This window comes from Neodiprion lecontei, chromosome 6, assembly GCF_021901455.1.
Source record: "Neodiprion lecontei isolate iyNeoLeco1 chromosome 6, iyNeoLeco1.1, whole genome shotgun sequence".
In the NCBI taxonomy this organism is placed as follows: Eukaryota; Metazoa; Arthropoda; class Insecta; order Hymenoptera; family Diprionidae; genus Neodiprion; species Neodiprion lecontei.
In genome coordinates, this window is record NC_060265.1 from 8,871,684 (window position 1) to 8,895,743 (window position 24,060).

Below are 24,060 nucleotides of genomic sequence, written 5' to 3' on the forward strand. Positions count from 1 at the left end.
CAGCACGTAGAAAGTCGACAAAACTTTCTCCATTAAAAAAAAAACAAAAACAAAAAAAAAAAGCAGCAAAATGTTCTTCTTACCTCGCGATGTTATGAATAAAAAAATAACTTCTCGAACGGCTAGTTGAAAAATAACTCACAATCCACAATAGATAAGGCATATTTCGTATTCTAGTTACTATTCTCTGTTTCCAATCTATGAATTGGAAATAAAAGGGGACCACGGTGGAAAGAGAAGAAAACAAAAGGAAAAAAAGAAAGAAAAAAAAACGTAATCGTTACCGTCGATTATTAAGCTTCGGAATGAAATACCGAGTCGCAATAAACAGATTTTCAAAACATGCGAAACTGACAATAAGTGATCCGAGTATTGAGAGTTGCGAAAAAAATGACGTAGGCAGAAACTTGTTTCTCGCACGGTTCGACGAATGTCATCGAATACAGAATCGCGTTGCTGTTTACGCGCAGTCGAATGGCAAAAATTTTTCATTCATAACCGCGAAGCGTCGCTTATTTCATGCATCGCGAATTGAGACGTGCAGGCAGAAACATTTCAGCCAACTTTGCTATTTTGTACAAATTATAACAATTGTGATGCACGTTGTAGTACGTGGGTAATAATACTTCGTCAATCAGACAAGGATAAAATACTAGAATACATTTGCTCGAAGTGCGAATACATTTTTTTTTAATTTGCAGTTCGAACCTTCTTGCGAGTTCAACAAACATTTCGCCAAATTGATGTCAAGTTTTCCCGTACAGGTATCAGCAGTGAAATTCTACGAAATTTCGTGAAAAATCTTTCGTGAAAAACCGATGCTGTTACGAATTCCTGTAAATATTGCTTCGCACGTTGGACCTCTTTATTTTCGACGGTAAAAATCTGAGAATCTCTTTGACTTGAGATACGTTTTTCTTTATAAAGAATTGTAGGTAAACATATTTACGTATAAAAAAAATTCCACCGAATGTTAATTAAATCGTTTGCGTGATTAAACTACGACATGTTGCTTGCTCGAGAGTTAGATTTATTGTTAGTTGAATCAATTAACAGTTCGTTGAACTCGATTGAAAAAAAAAAAAAAAAATGGAGATCACGTCAGGGGAACACGGCAATTATTACGAAGAATGACTGTGAATGTTTCGCCGATTTTTCCGTGAAGAGTTTCGATTCAGAGATCACATCATTGCTGAGATAAGTTATAGCAGTGTATAATTTTTAACTTCTCTCTAACCCAAATAATTGAGCAGTTTTATTTTGTAAAAGAAAAAACTTTTTTGCGAATTGTTCATAAAAAAATCGACCAACTCTTTCTCTCGGTTCGGGCGAAAATCACGTTGCTCGTTGCAAAACAGATAATCATACTAAACCGGTGTAGTAAACTCGTCTACGTTACGTAAACGACGAGTCAGATTTTCTCTTCCGCAAATCCCTGAACCATTAAAGTTTATGCGACATGCCTTTATCATCAGTGCCACAACGTGACCGTGTAACACGTAATAACAAACGTGACGTATCTTGTGGAAAATTCAAATAACCGTAACGTGACCGTAACCGTAACCTTTCGGCGATCAGGGTCCGTTGCCCAATGATCAGGATAATCAGCTGCGTCGAGCGACGGTCGGAGATTAACCCTTATCGTTACGTATCGTCATACGCATTGACGAATTATCGGAATCTCTAAATCAGCAGATGCTGCAGCGACCAGGGATGGAATTTTATCCGCAATTTCCACTCACGTGATACGTCCGTGAGGCGATCGTCACGATATCTAATCAATTGTAAATCAAGTAAACAAAACATAATCTCTAAACGTACAAGTGGTTGCATCGCATTATGTATAACCGATGGAAAAACAGACGTACATGTACGTCCATAAATATGTATGTATTCGACGATAATTTATTCGCATAACGTTTGATCGATAAGCTGTTTTTCTCAAAAGTTTGCTTTGCAAAAACCTTCGGGAGAGAAGCAGACATTTGAACTGCAAATTTGAATAAACCAACACACGCACATTGCACACACGCGCTTCACCGTGTGTCGGACTTAACGTGCGCGTGTTAAAGATAAGAATGAGAACGGGGAGCCGATTTTTTTAAACCCAACGAAAAGAGATTGCGGGACATAGTGACGTCACGAAGAGTTACGTCGCCGTACCTCGTAACCACGATACCTTATACGTGTGCCTTATATTGATCTGTGACGTCGGCGTTGCAACGAGAGTTTAGCCGTGCTTGACTTTTATTTACAATGATTTTCCTCCTATCTTGTTTTCGCAAATTTACAATTAAAAGGTGTTTCCGATAAGTTTGAAGCTTCGGTCATGAGGCGTCTGTGCACAATGTACATAATGTATAATGCATGCCGCATGCCACATGCGTGGAGGCGAAAACAACATACGCAGAGAATTGAAGTAAAATGTTGTTGTATAAATCAGACTTTGGTCTTGGATTTGATTTATGACTGCACCGATCAACCCGACGTATTACATATAATGTAAGTGTGTGATAAACTTGCTTACCGGGATTCTTTGCTAATATACAACTCTGTACGTCTTATGCTCCGAAGTTATCGAGCGATTGATTTATAATTTGGCGAACAAACACCCAGCTTATGGGCTGTTCTTCGATATTCAGACTCGACGGATAATTTCATCCGCGCCCACGGTTGTGATAATCAAACCTCCTACACGTCAGTCATTCGCATAGATCGCTATTTTTCTCCCATCGATAATTCAATACGTCAACTGCAATCCGCAAGTCTGCGATACTCTCGTGACATTTCACGTGGCAACTGTCTACCATACGTACCTTGATTATCAAAGCTGCGTGCCATTCGCGTGTTCGTCACACCATTGGAAATAATTTATGTAAAATTTATTCACCTTTCGTTCTCGCGTCGTTTTTCGAGTATCTTTTTTTAATCACCTTTACGACAGTTAAATCGTAAGCATGTATTGTTCCGTCTCGTTTTATTGAAAAATCAACATCTTCGTGAATCGATTTGTAACCACTAATAGCAAAATGTTTAATATTACGTATACACCTACATTTTCATTACAGTGCAATTCGTCGTTTATAATAACCTCCATCCGCCGGCCTGCCACTTTTATTTTGCTCAATAATATCAATTTTTACCAAGTCGTTAGACACGTATACTGTATAATAATAGATTTCAGTGAGTTACATTTGATCGCAGAGATGAGACGGAGCGAGGAAAAAGTTTATGCTCGTTAACACCGAATCATTCAGAGGCTTCGACAAAGCAAAACCAATGATTCCTAACAATACAGGTATACACAAAACCTGTAACGGAAATAAAGGCGAAGAAAAACGTGAGCCTTGCAGACAATTGCGGTATGATGTAACGAATACCAATGAAGCGAGATGGATAGGATCGTCGTCGACTTTTCGATCGAGGAGAGGGGAAAAAGTAAGATTTCCGGTCAGTTATGTACCACAGAAATTTGTTATTACCGCGTGGAGAAATCCGAGTTATAAACAACGAGGATGATTAGGAGAGATTTTAGACAAAATCCCGTATCCTTCTTCCGTTTATTATACTTTCTCCCAATCGGGAGTCAATTAGGGTGCGCACACACCTAGCCTCTCATGACACGTATGCGAGCGTAAATTACGATCAAAGAAAGACGTTAAGAAATAAATTGCGGACGTTACTTGGAAGCTTTTTAGGAAACGATGTAACTTCGACGCAGCTCTGAGAATGAGCCGCGTATTGTTTACACACTCGATAAAAAATGTAAATGTTACGGTTTCAAGTCAATGCTACGACGAATGCGACGCGCACGGGCATCGTCGATATCCTCCAACCAATCTGAGTAAACATATTGATCTGAATACCAATATTTTCAACGAAAACGGTAAGGTTTTAAGCAAAACAAGGTCATAGGCCAAATTCTTTCACTCTCAGATTACATACGCACACGTGTGTATACAACGAGACAAATTTTTTACGCGCAACATATTAACGCTGGCGTTAAATGATAACGATTAATAACTGTGTGCTTAGCTGTAAGATGAGATGTTAGCTTAGCTCTCAGAAAAATTACGCACTTCGTCGTAACCAGTAAGGTTTTGACTTTATAAGAAACATTGGAATTCCACTTTAATCGTATTACCGCAATTGAAAATCTACCCCAGTCAAAAACGGTTTCATCCCCGACTCAATCATAATGTTCGCTTTTTTTTTTTTACCTGAAAAGCGAGACGAAAGTGGCATATTATTCCCTCCTTTACTTTTTTCCCTCATCCGTGGGACAAAAGTAGTACTTTTCTCCCGCATTTGGGAGAAATATGACGTCGTAATTCCCGCAAATTGATTTTTCAATTTTTCTGTTTCTCTCCCTTTATTTGCTATTTTAAACAACATCTCGCTGTATTATTATAAACTTTCAATAACATTATAGTTCTCAGACTGCTAAATTACACTTACACGTAAAAAGAAAACACTTTCATGTCAATAATGTGGCCAGAATTGAATCGGAAATAAAGTCCTGCATGTAACGCAGGAATAAAAGTCAACTTTATTCCCTCGTTACATAACGTACCATTATTCATATACAGTCGCGTCGTCCCTGATACCGTTACGAGAATAAGATACTGACGAAGATTCGTACTCTTACTTCGCAAGGTCTAAGGAATCGGAGAATCACCAAGAGCAGATCGAGCAAAAGAGATTATACCAATAGGTATAGAAATATAAAAAATATTACACGTGTGAGAAATAAGTGGTTGTCATTATGACGCTTGTTTTCGGCGATATCGCGACCCCGTTTTGGATAATTTCACATATATTCTGCATTTATTCTGGCCGCGAGAGGAGAGTAGGAGTCCGATTGAATTATTCATTCGTCGGCATAAATCAGCATTGAGCGCCGATCGAAAAACGAGGTGTAAACCTGTTCAAAACGGCCAACTGCAGCCGTACCGGTTCAGCGATATAGTTATGTACGTACAATAGACCGCAATCACAACCGCATATGTTGTGACGTAGTCGCCTATTTACACACGTCACGTGCACGCACGCGTCGAGTTTCACAACCGAGACGACGATTTTCCTAATTTGGGAAGCCGCGTTTCTGCACTCGAACTACTATTTATCATAAGTGGTATTTATCACACTCCGTCACGGCGGCGTCAGGAAATTAATCAATATCGTTTCACGCACGAGGAACAGGTAAAACCTGATGTCTATTCATAGCGTTAATCTTTACGTGGTTATGTACGACCTGCGACGATGATACGTCGAAGATGATCGTTCCCTCGAGAATTCGATCGATATTCGCATTGAGCTTAAACAAAGCTTTGCCGCAAGCGTCATTCGTTCGATCATTTTTCTTCGAGCTAATTGCTATAAAAACGGAGTTTTAATATTTTATTGAAAATTTTATCGCGGTATAGTATAACTAAAGACTCGCATGTGCGGATGATTTTCAAACTCGTTTTAATATCAGTAATTACGTTAACAAAGGACATTGAACTTTCGCAGGTTGTTTCGCATTGATTTCCCGACAATTCGATTACGGTGAAACGTCGTTTTTGACTGTCCGAGGTAAATTTATCGCTCTAATTTTCAGCGGTAGGATCTTCTTCGTAGCAGACAGACTGCCGATAGCGATAACAGCTGAGTGAGTGGAAGTTATCGCCAAGTGTCGCCTCTTTGAGCCGTGCAACGTACGGTGGAAATTGAAAAACTTTTATCGGTTATTTTTCACTGTCCACAAAAGCGATCGAGATTAAACATATTCGATCGCATAAGCTTGACCTAAATAATTAAATTGTAGAAGACGTTTTTAGCCTCGATAAATTTATCGAATGTATGTTATCCGTCGTGTGAAATTTGTTTTCCAAGCATTCGTGCGAAGACGGATTTGCCAGCTGCGAACTCTTAACTCAACGAGAAAATGAGTTTTCAAAACGCCTTGCTAATAAACATCACGTGAACTTCGAAAAAATTTGTTTTCAAATAATATTGACATAGTCTTCAACGGCCGAAAATACGAATTTTCAAACACCGAACTGCCGTCTATCCGATCTTCGTTTTTATTTCCAGAATATTTTTTATTATCCATTTTCTTTGGTACGAAAAACATTTTCTGCCCTGCGGTTAACCGGCTGCACAGATTTTGGCACAGGGTGAAAAATGACCGACGATCAGTTAATGCCGGTTTATTTACGGAATCGCGATAGTTTGGAAGATAAAAAGTGTATACTAACAAATCGCAACATCGAAGCAGAACACGACTTCGCCCGTCCATCAAAAAGCTCAAGTTCAATTCGCATTTACAAAATTGGCCGACAGTTTTCGGTAACTTTGACAGGCAACCGAAGCTGCAGATGATCAACTTAAGCCGTAAACCGCAAACCTCATTGAGTTTCTCTTATTGCATGGAATTAAAAGCTAGATAAACATCGATGGAGAAGCCAATGAACGACTTAATTCCTCGAAGCTGATAGATGTAAAAGGTATACGGGTTCATTCCGGTTGCGCAACGTTAACCGATGGCCAACGGATTATCATAGCGAACATAAATGAAATCCAATCGAAGAAACCTGGTCTACAAATGCAGTGCGAAAAGTGCGCGGATGGCACTTCCAGATACAAATTATTCGTCATTATTGAAATTGGACATGTGGTGTGCGAAGAGAAACGTACCTACTTACATCTTCTACCTTCATTATAAGTATATATGTATATATATATATAAAATACAAGTCACCTGCTCCCCAGAACTCGTAGATCTGGTCTCTGCAACTTTTTACCTTCTCTCTAACCGCGATTATGCAAAAGGCTGCCTCGTAGATGATCGTGTGGTACATAATGCATCAAATACACGAATCAACTTCAATCCTGACGAAGTGAGGTATCTGGAGGCCTGAGAGGATGGACGTTGCACTTTTTCTCTATCCTCGTGGGAAGAAAAGAAAAATTTCTTCTAACCTAACAATAAGAGTTACTTGTTTCAAAACAAAGGAATTTCAATTCCACGGTTTTACATTCGGGAAAAAAGCAAAAATTACTTTGTAGAACTTTTCACTTTCAATATTACATTATACGGTTTTCCTTCTTACCGGAGAGTGCATTTCTCGAAATCCTGACATCCTGTTGCAACAAACAATATGATAAACTTTATTTTTTACCTTCAACTAATTAATTGCTAAAGATTGACGTTCGTCGTGTCTGCAGTATGAGATCAGATATCTATTCACAATTTTTCACTATTCTATTTCACTTTCAGAAGTTCAACGTTCGGATGAAGAACACTTAAAGATACAGTTGAGACGCGCTAAGATACAATGTTCAAATAAGTAATATTTTTTTTTCCTACCTCGTATATTTTTCACTACTGAACAAATATCAGGCGCTGTTTATAAAGCAGTGTCATTTTATTACTTAAAATAACGTCATGGGTTATTGTTTGTTGAAAACTTTTTACAATTTGCATTTGTAATATTCTTTCAAGTCTGAAAAGTTTCAAAATTTTTAGTTCGATCCTCTGTTTTTCTTTCAATTATTTAATTTATTCTCTGTTATTAATTTTCAAACAGTTCTTTCCTTCTCTGTTACTGCGTTAAGTTTCTCCGCTCGCATCTCTTTTAATATGCTCCAAAACCTCTTGACCAGTTGTAGCTACTACGTTTCCTACATCGTCTTCAACATTATTTGCTGCAACTTCACACACCTGCTGATCTTCGAGAATGTTTCCTCTTAATGCGTTAAATATTGACACTGCATACAGTGCGTTCATACTTGGTACACACGTAAATGTACGTATTTTTCGACGAATGATTATTGGCAAGTAGTCGTGGCGGTATATACTCTAAAAAATTATTACTGCTGGGAACTTGCCGTTTATTAAGCTCACTCTCTCTGGTCAAAAAAGAATCTGTCACAAATTCTTACGGTAGTTTATCACCGGATACAGCATTAATGTCACTTGGTAGTGTTTCGTTCGATTGAATAACATGTCCTCCAAATTTCACGTATCGCGACAAAAGCATTGAGCTTTGTTACCCGGTGAGTTTATCCGATCCTCTGAATCTGCCAGTTCAATGTAATCAAGTAATTTCTGTAGAACGTCGGAGCTGAAGGTTTCTGCAAACTTACTGAATTGAAGGGCTTCGTTTGGATTATCGTAACTTTCGGTATCTGACTTGGTCTCACTTCCTCCTCGTCCGCTGTTATAATTTCGCGAGTTGCATCAGCAAATGCAGGAAACCTATATTTATTCCAGAGTCGAGAAACGTGCGGTTTCTTGTTACGCTTTGCTGTCAAATTCACAGACCATTTCATTGTGACGGGACGTAATGTCGGTCTTGGTCGTCCGTTTGTTTTTTATTTTGCTACATTCAAAAGATAATCAACCAAGGCGTATTCATCATTCGTCACAGCTTATTCAATTATATCGGCACAGATGTTTTTCAGATTACAAAACTCACGATAGTTTCGCTGTAATCATCGTTTCAGGTGACGTTAGCAAAACAACGACTTGCCTCAACGAACCACGTCATTGTATTTATTTTTTAATTTTTCACGTTCGCTCATTACCAGGAACAGCGAAAATTGCCCAACTGTCCCTTGACGTCATGGATCAATTGAAAAGTGAAACATACGCGTCCGAAACTGCCGTTTTAGACCTTGGTAGAATGACGTGTGTACCGTAGGACCGTCTTACACGTCTGTCGAAAACGATTTAACACTTTCTGTGAACACACAAACGTCTTAGTTCACGAGATGCGTATACAGGTATAACACTCGGCTCAAGGATTTCTTTGATGGAAGCTAGCCAACTATATCAAGAGTCTAGATTCGTCTTTGAGAAAAAAGATTGTACGTTATACCTGGCGTGGCGGTCTAGAGGTGAAAATCTCCTTGCACTCCTGCATCGTTGCCCGCATGCAAATTAAGTTGGCACGTGAACTTTGTTTAGGTGCTTTCGTACCTATTTGGCGATACAAGATTCCTAGAGGAGTAGAGTGTTCAATGTTTAATCAGGCTTGCCAGACGTGTCACGTTTGGTTGCTAAGCGGTAAATTCTTCTTTCTATATATAATGTGCTGAATATGGTAGGGTTTTTTTTTTTTTTTTCTTCCCTCTCAAATATAGAAACGTGTTTATAGGTCTGGAATCGCCTGCGACCTGCAGACATTTTCGTTGGAAATCATTATTATACAATATTAATCTTTTTAGCCAAGGATACTCGAGCGATTGATTCGACATTTTAAAAAACCGGTTTATCTAGTCACGACTCGCTACTGGATCATTTTTTGCATGGAAACAGGGTAGACCCAACAAAGTTTTCATCGCGTAATTTAATAACGGGTGAATTCTGTTCGGATAAGACACACAACGTTGCGTAAAGAGATAGATTTCTTTTTCTTCACGGAATACGATCGAGCATTCGGGAATCCTGTTAGATAAAGCAAAATAGTATGTGGTAATTTAATAAGTCATTTCGCCAACAGGCGGCAAGTTTCTGAAAAGTGTAGATGAATAACAAATGAAACGAGTCCCGGCATAGAAATCAAGAATTGAAAATGGTGGCTTGAATTGAAAAAAATCATTCTCCAGTGATAGGAGAGAAAAACGTGCGGCAAAGTGTTGTCAGAATTTTCAAAGTTATTGAAAACTTTCAAAGTAAGTGTATCTCTTTGGGTGACATTCAGACTGCAGACTTGTAACCGGAGTCTAAAAAAAAATCAGTGACGAAAGAAGTCAAGTTGCATAGGAAAATCTGACGCTTAGCTCTTCAAGCTTATTATAATCAGCTTTGATTGTCAGTCACGTTATGATTGACGAGTCGAGTAGCGTGCCTATAAAGTACGGAAAAACTCGAAGGTTTTTGCTGAATTGAAACAGCCGATATTTACTTTCCAGCGATGAAATTTTCAACTTTTCATACCCCTCCGAATCTCGGTTATAATTCGGACCGGCATGGAAACGCATTTGTGCGTGAGACAGGAGAAAATAGAATTTCATACGTTACGATAAGTAACTCGGATCGTAAATTGCGTCGCTGTTACTTCGTACCAAGTTACCTGCTCGCTCTGCGGATCTTGCATCAGGTTGAAGAGGGTATATTTTTAGCGAAGAGACACGCGAACGAACGTTCGAAATAGAACGGGCAGAGAAAAGTTCCGGTGACGTCTTGAAATTGGGAAACAGTATACGTATACATACCGAATTAGCAACGAATCGGTACATCGTAAAGAGAGACGGAACGAACACGCCGATCATAAATCTTCGCAAGCGATCGAGGCTAGAGATACCCGATTGGCTTTGGACTTCGAACTTTGAAGTATCGTTCCCGCCACTTACCGATACGTACTCGAAAAGCTCTGAACTTTCGACCAGGGTATAGTATGCCTAGTTACTATCAAACCAACGTTTTGATAGAAGGAAAAAAACAAAAAAAAACGCAAAGGCGTCAATTAGTATCTGCATGTGCGCGATACAGAACTGTTAACTTCGCGGGGAAAGAACCTTGCACAGAATTATGAATCACGTTAGGACTTTCACGCGAATCGAATTCATCGACGTCATTCGTAAATAATTTAGGATATTACGGGAAAATACTCAGATAGTTCTGTATACGTAAGATCCTAATTAGTCACTTTACTTTGCGATGACCTGCGGTATCGGAGTAATGTAATATTTTATGCAATCAGGTAGCTGGAAGTGAGATGAGGAAATGAAGAATCACCAGTAAAGACAAGTTGGAGGCTACAGTTATGGAATTCGTGGAAAAACTGAGAAGAAAAATCACCGGGTTTCGTATTTGTAATATCCCCAGTTATGCCGGGATACTCGCAATGACGAAACGCGACAGCTTCAGACTCGCGTTCTCGACATTCTCTGCGTGTCGATAAACCTTACTAAATAATCTAAATACCATTTTACACACAGCGAAGACGGATTCCTTCGACGCACGTGGTTACAAGCGAGCTACTATTTCCATCCTGCTGTAGTAAATACCGCGTTTTGCGGAAAACGCAAAGATAAGGAAGACCGTATTCGCGTTACAGCGAAGACCAACGACGATACGAAGACGAACGACGTGTCAAGCTCGATCCTTATCTGGGCAGAATCCGAATTTGGTCGAAAATTCACTTGGTAATTTGATAGAATTGATCGGTGGCTTCCGAAAACTCTTCAACGCTGCGGTTATAATGTCTAGGCGATGAGGAGTCACACCGTGATTAAAGTTTACAGTGAATTTCGATTATGGTGTAAGGTATTTACTGACTCGTTGTGCCAACCTCGTTGCTCAACGCGACTGCAATACTGATTGTGAGACCATGTTGCAACTTGCCATAGATTACGGCAACGAATGAATAAACTATTTCGAAAAACCGATAGCGACCGGATTCTGTCTGGACAAATGCGAAATCACCTCACGTCCGTAAGGATAAGTAAAAAATTTGTCCTAGTATTCAAAGACACGTCAGACTTCGATATTTCATGTTTGACGGTTAGCCTAACTTAAAACTGGCTTTAATTGATTTGCGATTCGCGTATCCAAAACGTTTCAGCACAAGTTCGAATCGTACCCAAGTCTACCAATCAGGTTTGATACGCGTAAAATTTTTCTGCTCCATCATGAGAAGGGAAAATACTTAGTTGAAAAACGATTTTTCGGCAAAGAGATTCTTGAAAATAACGAATAAATCAACCGTTTGCGACAGTCAAAATTAGACCTTCATCGTCTGAACTCGAAACCTTGCTACTATCCATTAGTCATTTTCCTGAAAAATAGTCCTTCGTTCATTCGCACACAGGCAATTTCTATCGTCAGTTGCTACTGAAAACTGAGTTTCGAATTAGTCCAACCTTCCTCGTCGCGTAACGTATAACTGTGTATGAATTTTCTCGATTTCTAAAAATAATTTTACTGTTAGTGGAACGACCGCACTGTTATACTGAAAGTGTACCGAGAAATTATCGTGTGCAATTGAGTTGTCAGAGAGTATAATTTTTTACGTACAAGGCGTTCGAATCGCGTTGTTGATACGAGCGGAAGCTCGACAGACACGGAAATTTGCGGCAAGTCACGATAACGCCAGACAACACAGACTTGTAGTGACGAACTCGAGAGCGTGGGTGTTGCAATTCGAAAGGTTTGGGAAAGTCCGTTGCACATTTCTTCTTCCCGGATTTCGATTCATCCGTTAATTCATTCATTCATCATTCATCCGAACGTTGCGATTCCCATGCTAATCGTAATTTCTTAGAATTTCCTGGACCATTTTCTCCAGGACTAACCGACCTGGTACCGAACGTCGGGTCTATTCATCTGGCGTTTATTTTATTGACGTCAATGATCGTCTGGGTAATTTATCATGTACGAACCCCAGAGCAATAACAAAGTTCAACGACGGAAGTTGGCACTTTTAATTACTGTTTAATTGCTCTTTAATTACTGCGGAATCAATTGTGATTATATTATTATTTTTGTCCTCGTCGCCACGTTTCACACAAAACTTATACTTCCTAATTGTAATTTAACCGTTTATATCATTAGTTTACAATCTTCTACAATCGATAAACTTTCAAACATTATATTACAACGATGTAGATTTTTCAGCTAGAAGTGTCTCTGCGTCGTATGAGAAGTAAAATTTTAGTGAAAGTCACAATCTTGTAACACGCGTTAAACTATACTCAATTCGATGTTTATAGGCTTTTTTAATAAAACACACCGGAGCTGTCGATTAGCATACAGTTCAACCTAATGAATGGCGTTTGATATTCCGTTTTTTTATTCAAGATGTAAAAAGGTAACCACGGTAAGTTTCCATTTCACCGTTAGTGATCCTACAGTCTCCGGACTCTCGTGTATTCGCGAAATACCGCGAATTCGCCAACTGTAGTTTTCCTTACGCCGGAAATTATCAGCAAATTTTTATGCGTCACTAAATTTCTATTAATTATATTCAGCATGAAACCTATGAAACTGGGCTTATGACTCCGTCATCCCAATGACCTTTATTTTCGTTATTAACGAATCTCCCCACACGACTCATCCCGAATTACATATTTCGGAAATACCACATGATTCAATATCAAGGGTCCATTATAGCTTTGATGATGGCTTACGGCCAATTTTTTTCCACGATTATGTAACATGATTTGTATATCAATATAAAAAATATCGAATACGCATTTTCAAATCCACTATAAAACTGGAGAATAAAAGTGAAACGATTCGTTTGAAAAAGAAGGATAGAATAAAAATAAGAAATCAAGGTAACCTTGGTATGGTTTGAAAAAAAATTCATAACTGACGTGGTAAAAAAAAAAACCGTTGGTAACAATAAATACCTGCGTTATTATACGCATGTATCAAAATTTCGTCTGATGACCAAACGTCTATTTTTCTCGTTTTGAATTGTTTTATAGTTACTGAAAAGTTGAGAAATACAAAAATTAGCTGCAGGTTATAAACGAATAAATTACAATCATATACATTTTCACCCGAAAATGAACCTTTATACAAACATAATGCAGAAAGAATAACAATAATTCTAAATAAGTCGCGCAAATATTCAGAGAACAACAAATGGAAGAAACTCACAAGTCCCAATTATTCTATTCAATGTAAAGTAGTAGCGGGTCGTTTATATGCACAAAATCCCACAGTTAACGCCAGCCAATAGCTAGATAAAGTAACCAGGCAAACATGTTTTTTAAAATATTTGTCGGTTGTTGATTAAGTTTCTCGTCATTGATTATGCATACGAATGAAAAAAATTACGACTTCGACGGGCCAAAAAAATCCCAACGCACAACACACATGTCTGAATACATACACGAACACATAAGCGACACACTGTTCAATTTTCGCGGATTTATCAAACACCTGTGTACCTGTATAGGTGTACGACACTCAACCTGCTCAGAATATATTGCCTACTCGCGTCAACAAGGGCTGGCAATTTTCCAAGGGCTTTAGAATATTGTTCTACAAATTCCATCCGCCTCCTCTCTCTGTTACATGCACAGTTATGTGGTCCACGAGTCTACGTTGACTATAGAGTAACAAGGTTATTTTATTACTCACGCTATTTTATTAATCATATAGTTTATATTTTTTTTATAGGAAAGTGAAAATTCGATTAAATTCAGCCCACGATGTCGCGTTGACGAAACAAGTCTTAGCACGACGTTGCGGTGATTGTATTGATTGCGGGATCGGTTCAAAGATTTTTTACATATTCGATAAATAGGAAAAAAACAAAACCCGGTTATAGAGTTGATACATCTGTGTATTGGAATAACATGCAAAGTATTATATGCGTTATAAAGCGATTTCTTGATTTGTTTTTTCTGGTAAATAATTCATTTCGAATTCTCAAGGAGAGAAACTGTCGAAACACGATATTCGACTTCGTGTAACAATCATTTCACGAAATGATCAACAACGCCTAGAGTGTGAGAAAAATGATAATTCAGCCTGTGACGAGAATTGCTCGAAGCCCCAGGAAATAAAAAAAAGCAATTGTACGTTGATGAATTAAATTGACCACCACGGACTGTGAGACGAATATTTTGTCACTCCCTAACTAAATATCAATTGAAACAATCAAACGATCCGTCGCGTAAACAAACGGTTGTTTTATCGCGTCAACCATAAATTAACAGTGACAAGATATTCATTTGAAAGCACTGCGTGACCGACGATCAAGTCGATCCGGCCACATTCTTTCCTAGCTCAACAATAAATGAACTATCTATACTGCTGATTAAAAATAACTTGTATGTAATTTTCCATATGATACAGCGTATTCCGTGATGAAAAAATATGACACGACATGTGTCCAAAGTGGAGTGATTAGAACCGAGAGAACGAGCTTCGGTTGTGCACAAGCATGGAAGCAAACAGTGGCATCCTTCGTTTCCGGAGTTTTCCTATTTTCGGTAACTCCATCCGGCTCATCTACGGACTAAAATATCCACTCGGCTTTCTTTCTTTTCCCTGCATACAATTTGGAATGTATCTCTCACTCTCTTTCTCTCAACGAATGTTTGTCGTGATACAAACGTACCTCGTAGTCTTCCGATCAAGTTCATCACTCGGATGTTAAATTCAGATTAATTCAATGAAAGAAAGTCACCTCGAACTAAGCTTCAAAATTTAAACGTTTGTCATTTTGCGATAAAAAATGATCCAACTAATTACAGAATATTCATTTCATTCAAATTAATTCGCGCTGGTTTAACCAAGTCGAAAAGGATTTCAATCGACGCTCGATTAAACTAACTCATTCCGATATTTTATGACATTTTCTAAGTCACAGAAAAGCTACAAATGAATTGATTCGATGGTGAATGTTTCCTTCTCAACGTGGTTTTATTCTCGGCTTGAAAGATGTGAATTGAGAAAGAAATTGACGAAGTCCCAGAAGTGGTCAAGTTAAAGATGAAATTTAGTTTATGGCACTGACAGCTCACCGAATAATATTTCGATTCGTTCGGATCACCAAACTTGGATATAAAGGTGATGACGTGCTGATTAAAAACAACGCGTGGAAATTATTTCACTCCACGATCGTAAAACCGCCACCTACACTGAGAGAAATTTTTAGTTCCGGTTACCCTCAGTCCTTAACTTATACTTTAATTTTTTACCACAATCGAAAAATATAGTTCTAGGTACAAAATGAAATTACTTTTCTAGCTGTTACCGGAAAGTCTAGTATCCGTTACTATTCTTTCTCATTACGATCACTGTTGCTATATTTTCTCGTAACTGTTGCAAAAATTTAACGCTTGTGCAAGAATAAATTGACGTTAAAGCCTTGTTTAACTAAAAAAGTAGAGTAAACCTCAGAAGCTGATTTTGCATTGCAATTACCAAAAAAGGATCGACAATAGCGCAAAATGGTTAGGCGTACCTCGTTTTTCGTAATCCCAGTAATATTCGAACAGTTTTATCAACGATACCTGTTTTACTTAATTTTTTTAGTTACTATAACAAATGAAATTCTTCTCAGTGTAACAATCGTGCAATTATACGTATATATGTAACGTATTATTACATACCGTAAGGTGTCTTCAAAGCAAACCATGATGACGGACGGAAGCTGCACAATGGACAGATGCGTGTGTCATGTAGGTACAGCCCACCATCCCGTATCCATTATCTACACATCTAAAAGTGCTTCCATGGTGTCGTAGAAACGACGCGTGCCGTGACTAACAACATCCGCTCAGGCCTGGGGGGGATTCCCTTGCCATATAATGGTGGAGAACTGGGTGCACGTCAACAGCACACCGTAGTGTCGATAACTATGTACTTATTTGACCTTTATACGAGAGTCTCTTTACAGACGAGCGGCAACCGGATCTCTTCATGTGGAGTGCGAAACAGTTTTGACCTCTTGGATTTTCCACGCCCAGATAGTAAAATCTCCCTACTCGGATCAGCGGTTTTGAATTTTCGTGAAAAAACAAAAATGAACATTAATACCGGTCGTTCGAGGAGCTTTCACCAATTGTAGCTACGGTTGCGAAAATACTAGGCGTGGAACTGCCATGACCTTATCTTTGCCCGTGTTTCGCAACTGCACTCCAGGTATCGTACGGTATCGGGCAGTAATGTACCGTGACGTGCCGCATTTTCTTCTTTTCGTTATTTTATTTTTTTCTTTCTACTACTACTCAACAAATCTCATTACTCAACTATCGACGACGTAACGTCACGAGGCGTATTGTGTGTCTAAAGTGGAATAAATTTACGATCACATTGTCCGGGTGTAAAAAAAAGAAAAAAAAAAACTTTGAATCGACATCTCTTTTTCCCCAACACCCAGTTGTTTACAGAGTAAATGAAAATAAGCTACGTCAGCAATAAAGATCCTTTAGCTCGACGGAAAAAATTATTATTCGTCAAATAGTCAAACGAATGATTTTTTTTTTATCCCCAACATGCTTAGAAATAATTTTACGGAGGATTTTCAAAAATACTTGTCAACACGGGGGAAATATTTTCTTAACCACGTAATTATGACAAACAAGTTTTCTTAACTTCAAAATTTCATCTTTCCTCGCTTATGCGTGTAACACGATACGTTATCTAGATTACAATACCGCGATGCTAGTTCCAGAGATAGCGTCGCGAACCAAGACTGTCTGTGCAACGGCGCTATCTCGCTCGATTTTTAACGTTAGATTGTTTGACGTTAGACTCGTAGTTTATACTGACTACTACTTAACCGGTATTAGACTTTACCAAGTACAGGTAATCAAACGGCACTCAAATTACGCTGGAGTTCAGGACGTGCCACGACCGTGGGGATGAAGATATCCGCAAATATCGTCGACGGATCCAACTGCGTCCCAAGTGCGCGTAATACACGGTATCTAGGAACTCTGAATCACCGTTATAAATACGCGCCATAGGTAGGTAGGTACGAAGCGTGATCTGGATTTCCCCATGAAATGCTTCTTAGCCACTCGCCGTAAACACCGAGTAACGAAACTCGGATCTCTTAACCTACTTCTTCAGGCCTCAATGGTACGAAATACTTCATTGCACTGTTTTGTAAATATATTTTTCTTAAATCACGCAACAAAGGTTGATCTATTTTCCGGTCTCTGATAGGTTTCGAAGTAACGATCGATTTTCAATCTTCGACCTGTGATCCATCAAGGCCCATTAGAAACGGCCCGCCGATTCAAATAGGCCAATTCTCGTTAAGTGGTCTGTGCCAACCGATGCAAAGAAATCAACGTCTCCTATATCGATAATGTTTATCTACTCGTCTTGAGATTCTTAAATTGAATCGTTCGTCGACTGTGACCGTAAAATAAATTTCACGGTTCAATAAATCAACTGGAAATACTGCCAGTTGCTGGGGGGCTGATTGGACAGTGAGTTTAGTTAGGTATGGACGAACTTCACAGCCACGCAGACCGTGAGACGCGATATCGAAACATCTGGGCAATTAGTTCCTCGTGCACGAGGCCAATTTCGCAATATCCATTAACAATTATCGACAGCAACCGCACCTCGGGTTCCTTCGATATTTACGCACGATGTAAAAAAAGTTGGATATTACGGCAACCGATAATGAAATAATTGAGTTACTTATGCATCCTCTTGAATATCAGGGTTATCCCCCTACTTTTTTATCCACACTCACTTTCTCCGACGATTCATACACCGATTGTTTAGTTATTTATTCAGTCATTTTTCTTTTTATTAACACACTTGCGACTAAGTCGACGTGCTCCATTTAACATCGAACTATCGAAATGGCTCGCTGAATCAACGAACAAGTATCCGATCTGATTTATCAATACGCGATAGCAAATTGAGCAAAAACAATTTTTATTTTTTTTTTCTCATTTTTCTCCTCCAAGCACAGCATTGAGACTGCGATTGCATGATACGTGCGGTAAATTGTTGTTAATTATCTCTTAGGCTGCACTTTCATTGTCACGTGACTGGCTCTGACTAGAGACGGAGAACGCAATAGACTCGAGGCCAGAAAAGAAATTTGCTTCAAGTCGGACAGTCAAGGTCTCGCAAGAATCCTCGATCCATCGATTACGGAGTGACTAATTTTTTCTCAATTCAACGCCAGGGGAAAACTGCGTGGGCGTAGCAATCATTGGACAATACTGCGAAGAATTTTTTAGGAACAATGATTTTACGCTGCGATTTTTCACCGTTACGTAATTGGTTATCGGTCCGTTGGCAAATGAATGATCAGCTGCAACCCAATTTCCAAATTTTTTTCAATAATCTTTCCACGAGCCAAAATTGGTAACCAAAACTTCGGCATCGCTGATTCGAACCAAGTGTTTTTCACGGGGTATATTTATACACTCTTCGAAGGAAATAACGTGGCAAAGTTGAACTTGTTCGTTAGCAACGCCTGAAATAGGGCAGGATCACTTGCGTTTACATTAATGCCTGCATGAAGAACCGAGTACCAAGTCACAAAATGTTGTTTGCGCTGTAAATATTGATTCATACAGTCACAAAGATTCGAGGTAATTTTGGATCGCAATACGAATAAATTGAAACATAATAAATTAGTGACTATACGGTGACTGAATACAAGAATAGTGAAATCTGGTAAATTTTATAAGAAGTCCTGAATCGATCTGTTTGAATCGCGTCTCAAGATCAGTGAAAAAAGATTCAAAAGGATATTTTGAACATTTGACATTTGCCAATCTCAACGCTATGAATACAAACGCCTACCTGTTTCAGGCATTTCTATTTCGAACGTAAACTGTAATCTGATAGAATATTTCCGTAGCTGAAATCGAGGATGCGTTGCAAGAATCGCTACTGATTCGAATAAGAATTTTACAGTCGTTAACCGTGTGATCTTAATTGCTTTCCAAGTCCAGATAACGACTTTTCAATAAATCTCGGCGCCGTCGTAACGTGACCCACGAATTCACTCGGATGCATGCCCGAGACATCATAAATCCACGTGAAGTTAGCGTTGAACGTCACGAAGTCAACGGAGCAAAAAGTGATATAAAATCGTGTATATTTACAGTAAGCACACATAGAGTCGGCTAAATAATAACAGCATCAGAGCTGTAGCGATATACACGATGTTTTCCGAGGCGATATGTTAATGACGATGAACCCACTGCGGAGCAATTATGCAAGTGTAAGTTGTGTGTATGCCACGCAATGAACGCGACTGGGGTGTCATCAGAAGCGTGGTATTCACGTGTCGTCCGGAGCTAATGCTTGGATATTGCGTGCATGTAGATACACGATTTGTTACGTCAACTGTTGTTTGGTCGACATTGTTTACGAACGTTTAGCTGCGGGATACCTTCTAATCATATTTGACTCTCGGTGGGTCGTTAAATTTTGTTTTTTACTCGAGGATAAGCTCCGCTTACTGTAGCTGCTGGCGACTTGCGATGCCGTATGTGTGTGTTTTCCCGCCTGCTACCGTATGGATTAATGGCGACACTCGCCTTGTACGGGGAGGGTCCCTGATTCGGGGCAAATGGCAAATCGGTATCGGGACGACGTCGTTAGTTCAACTCAGTGCCCGCTCAATGTTTCGCCGTGTCGATGCAACTATTGAATAAATTTATACCGTAGCTGAAAGCCGGTTGTTTCCTTCTTTCGAAACTGAAATATCGATACCGATTTTTTAAACCGAATCTTAAAATGACTAACAATAAGTTGGTAAGACAGGGATTTTCTTGGCCATTGATATTACGACATTTCTTTTCGCAGGTCAAATCAAGCAGCGAAGATTTGGTTTCCTTTGAAAAATAACAATTTTTCACACACTGCGCAGAAACAGTGAGCAAGCTTTATTTGTGATTTAAATTAGGGCATAAGATTTGTCGCGTCAGGTATAAAAATAGTTATGAGCACACCGTACGTTGAATTGAAATTGAAATTGAAATTGAAATTGAAATGAAATTCAGCGGGTTTGATGATGTAGGTATAACAAAGCTGCGCAGAGATTAATGAAAGTGTTATATTAGTTCTTTCTCTGATCGGCTTGTGAGAAATAGGTTAAATTGTGTAAACTATGGACGTTCGTCGTAGTGCACTCTAAAAAAGATACAACCTGCCTTCGACTCGTTCGCGTAATCTTGTTTGCGTCTGTGTAGTGTTTACGGTATCATTCGAGCTTTGTTAGTTTACGCTAAGCCCTTGCGAATGAAAGATAGGATCTGCTTCTATGAAATAAACTATTTTCACCGTTGACGGCTGTTGCTAGACCGCTGTTCAAACCTCCGGCCATCGTCCATCTCTATAATAGACCCGCTTCCGTGGAAATGGGGAAATCAAAGCAAGGATTTACTACCAGCGAATGAATGAAGTTATTAATCGGTATTGCGAATACACTCAATGCAGAGTGTTTGTTCCTCGATATCGGAAGAAGAGCGATGTGTGATTCTCAGTAATTTCATTAAAAACAACGCACGAAAGAAACTGTGCGAATCTATGCAAGACATCGAAGCAAAACCACCGACTCATAAACAGAAGTTACCGACAAACCAGGCCAGAGTTTCTGTTGAGATTTACGATTTAGTTCCAAAATTAACCGACGAATTGGGAAATGAAAGACAATGGCTACTTCGGAGTTGAACAATCACTATTCGAGATGCGAGATGTAAATTTTTTGGAAACGACTCATCGGGAAGCGTCTCCGCTGCAAACAAATTTCTCCCGGTTGCAAAACTGACTGTTTTCGTTTTGAAACTTATTCGATGCAGCATGGCAGAGTTTGTCTGGTCAAATAATGCTCTAAAACACGTGCACGAGTTTAAATAAACTGCCTTGCAAATATTTGTTTAAAATATTGATCTCCGATAGAGTTCAATGAACCTCGTTCGACGGACTCAATTCAACCACATAAAAAGTCTCGGTACCGAATCCAGTCTGAATACCAAACTAATTGAGAAGCAACGATCAAATGACTATAAAATTTTCGACAGTAAAAGAGCCTCAAATTTTTTGCACAATGACAACAACCTTACGACATCCGGGAATGCGGATAAATAAATCATTTTCAAGAATATCTGATCAATTTACTAGATAAGCGAGAATTGGCAGCACAATTATTCGATCAAGGATCGATTTATATTCACGAGTATCAAATCGAGATGCAGGGATAAAGGTGCGTCAATTTTATCGGAATCCCTAAATCGCCTTCATTGTGGCAAATTTACGAAAATACAAACCGGACAATCAGTACAAATATGGATATGAATTTCGTACATCTTATGTGGGTGTAATCGTGAAACAGCGCTCAACAAGCATTAAATATAACGTTGAATTTCATCTAGATCATGAATCATGCAACCACACGGAAAGAATAGCCGAGAAGCGATTCTTCCAATTAGTCGGCACTGGGATCAACGGATAGATCCGCAACTATCGAGTTGAGTAACATAGAAATTGTAGTACCTAACCAAGTTTTAATCCGAGATGCAGGAATACGGTGGTTATAAGATAACCACGAACTCGTGACAAGACGGACGTAGGTATAGCGTTACACTTTTTTCGTATCTCAGTTTGATCCTAAGGCAAGAGTATTGTGATCTCCTGTAAAGAACAATGGCTACGAAAGTATAATTGGAGAGAGAGAGAGAGAGAAAAAGGAAACACGACTGTTTGAAATATTAAGTGAAACTCGACACGCGACTCTTTTTATATGTTCCATTTTCAACTTTTTCTCTCTCATACTTCGTCTCTTTTCAGCGCATTTTTCTCAGCTCTAGGCTATTCTACGCCGGAGAGTGTGATACAAGTTGAAGCTGAAACTCGGAAGCAAAACGGTCGTAAATTACGGAGCCGATTGCAGATCATCACGCAAGACCTTCGACGTAGGCACGGTACGTTATATCTACCTTGCACCGGTTATACTCAACCATCGCACCGTACAGGAAATGCCGATGTTTTGTTTTTTTTTCGAGGCACAAGCAGGAAATCCGTGATCCAACTTTGTCACGCCCCGCTTCTTCCCAGATTGATTTCAGGTTTCGTTTCAGCTCCACTGGTCTGCTGTACTTAGGTTCTTGCCTGCAAGCATCGTCCGAAATTCCTTCTTCCAGACAACAGCGATACACGAAACTGTACAGCAGAATCGCGGTTGGAAGTGACTTGTACTTTGACTTCCATTTTAAATCTGTAGGTTATTCATCGTATAATCGTAGTGCACGGATTCGAAGAATATACTATTTTCGAAGAGTCACAAAGCTTTGGTATTCTCTGGTTCCTTGACATAAACACGTGACTGTCCATCCATAAATTGACGATATTTCCCACACGAAAAGTCACGTATGATGTTATTGGGTTTGGCCCGTTCATGTGTTTCTGAGAGTCAATAATGGGGAAAAAATCAATAAGGCGTAGTACCTTTTCTGATTCACAGTGGTAAACCACATTACTTACCTTACGTTACAATACTTGTTTGAATCTGGTAAATCTAACGTTGAATTTACCTAGAACGCGACGAAACATGGTTTGCATTTTACACTTGGAATACGTGTCCGTGTTACTTTTCGTTACCGAGGGCACTGCAGACATGAAGCTTACGAGGTTAAGCAATTTTTTACACACATTTCAGGAACTCTGGTTCGTTCAACAGAGTCTCTGAAATCACTCTTCCAAATGGCTCTACACGGCGTTTCGAAAAAGTCCGGAACAATCTTTAAACTGTCATTAACGAAAGTATCCTCGGGATGTTTTGGTCTTATTAAAACATTCAATTAGTCGTACAGTCAGACGTGTGAAAACGTCCTCGTGATGGGTATCAAATGTTACGAACGGAAATCTAATAGTCATATACCAGAGAGACCGTTCAAACCCCTCCGGCGTATCCGCGGAAACAACATCAAGACATAAATGACACTTTTGAGACTGTTGGAAGAAGCTTACGACTTGTTTCTAAAGAGTATTCGATTCCTGGTCTGAACGTACACAACAATCAATAGTTAGACCAATTCATTCAAGGGTTCATAATTCTGCAATCACTATCTATTTTTGTTCCGATGCAATCGGTATATATGTAAGGGCGTAGCCTTGAATTGAGCTTATGCGATGGGCGAGGTTCGCGTAAAATTTCAGAGTAACACTTTTTGCAGACGTAATTTTCCAGCAAAGTGAAAACTTGTAAATGCGCATTGATAAGGCGAGATTACAGCTACTTCGGGACATTCGATAAGCGTGGCACAAGGTATCTTAAAATAGGCATGACCCGACACGGAACGCCTTGGGAATATTATCAAGTGCCAAGATTTCGTTATCGCAAGGCAAAGATAGTAGGTGTTCGTAATTTTCCGAGCGCTCTATAAAAGGCACGTGACTCGCCGAACATACCAAGCCGGATAAAACGGTACCGGATGTCATTGATCATAAAACTTTGGAGGCTGTCGGCGTAATGTTAATTTACAATTAGCGTAAAGGTACTCAGATATAGGGGTATAATGCTTTGATTAATCCCATTGTCTGCAAGATTATGATCGGAGCGGTCTTGTCAAGTGCAATGTGAACTAGCAGACAACATACATGTACAATAGAAGGAA

At 39.2% G+C, this 24,060-nt stretch overlaps 1 long non-coding RNA gene across 3 annotated transcripts in view; it reads right to left on the reverse strand.

The window, feature by feature from the left end:
* Positions 1-24,060, reverse strand: part of LOC124294998 — a 128,537-nt gene that overhangs the window by 35,216 nt on the left and 69,261 nt on the right. The window lies entirely within an intron of this gene.